Genomic DNA, 940 nt, shown 5'->3' with positions numbered 1-940 from the left:
CACGGTTTTTTGAGTTTTTTCCCCATGTATTTTGCCAATTTTTTTCACCATTGCATAAATTAAATAGCCAAAATGTGCTTTTTATTGTTTTGTCTTGCTTTTCAATGAAAAAATCAATAAAAAAAAATATTTAAAAATATTTAACACTGAACATTTTTTAACATTCTAGCAGACATTATACCAACAAAGCACAATTTAACTTAAAATTAATAAGTTAGTAAAATAATATTTTTTTGTAGTAAACAGTCTCTCGCTGTCGGTGCTTGTAATGATTTTTGCGTCTTTCTCGGACAGTTTAAATGCTTCCACACTGCTGACATGTGTGCATAAAGAGTGTGCGCCTATCACACCATGTCTACACCGGATGCGAGCGGCGCGGTGCGACAAAATACTATAGAACTCATTATAATCAGTGACGCAGTCTACACTGGATGCGGCGCGACACGACAAATCCCTGACAGAAAACTGCTGCCGCGTTCTATTTATGACGTATTGACACAAATTTCAAATGATTTTTAACAGTCGCTTTGTGTAGTCCAGTGTAGACAGACTTTTTAGCTGTTGCGGCGCGGCGCGACAGGACAACTGTAGCGTCCGGTGTAGACACGGTGTCACTCTACGCTGGTTGCTATTTGATAGCGTCACGTCATTGTTCGGTACAGTTTATTCTGTCTTTGTGTTGTTGTATTGTACTCGTATTGTAACATGATCTTTACTAGGGATGATATAGGGATGATTACTGATGAATAATTTCGGTTGCTGAACATTCGGTGCATCCCTAGTAAAGATCATGTTCCATGAAGATATTTTGTAATTTTCCTACCGTAAATATATCAAAACTTCATTTTTGATTAGTAATATGCATTGCTAAGGACTTCATTTGGACAACTTTAAAGGCGATTTTCTCAATATTTAGATTTTTTTGCACCCTCAGATTCCA

The 940-nt window shown here is 36.7% G+C and overlaps 1 protein-coding gene across 3 annotated transcripts in view; it reads left to right on the top strand.

Annotated features, from left to right (window-relative positions):
* The window catches only part of LOC107690205 (RNA-binding protein 26-like), a 16,177-nt gene that overhangs the window by 2,861 nt on the left and 12,376 nt on the right, over positions 1-940 (top strand). The gene's annotated exons all lie outside the window — the stretch shown is intronic.

This window comes from Sinocyclocheilus anshuiensis, unplaced genomic scaffold (assembly GCF_001515605.1).
Source record: "Sinocyclocheilus anshuiensis isolate Anshui unplaced genomic scaffold, SAMN03320099.WGS_v1.1 scaffold1391, whole genome shotgun sequence".
NCBI lineage: Eukaryota > Metazoa > Chordata > Actinopteri > Cypriniformes > Cyprinidae > Sinocyclocheilus > Sinocyclocheilus anshuiensis.
This window is presented reverse-complemented; position numbering and strand designations above follow the sequence as displayed.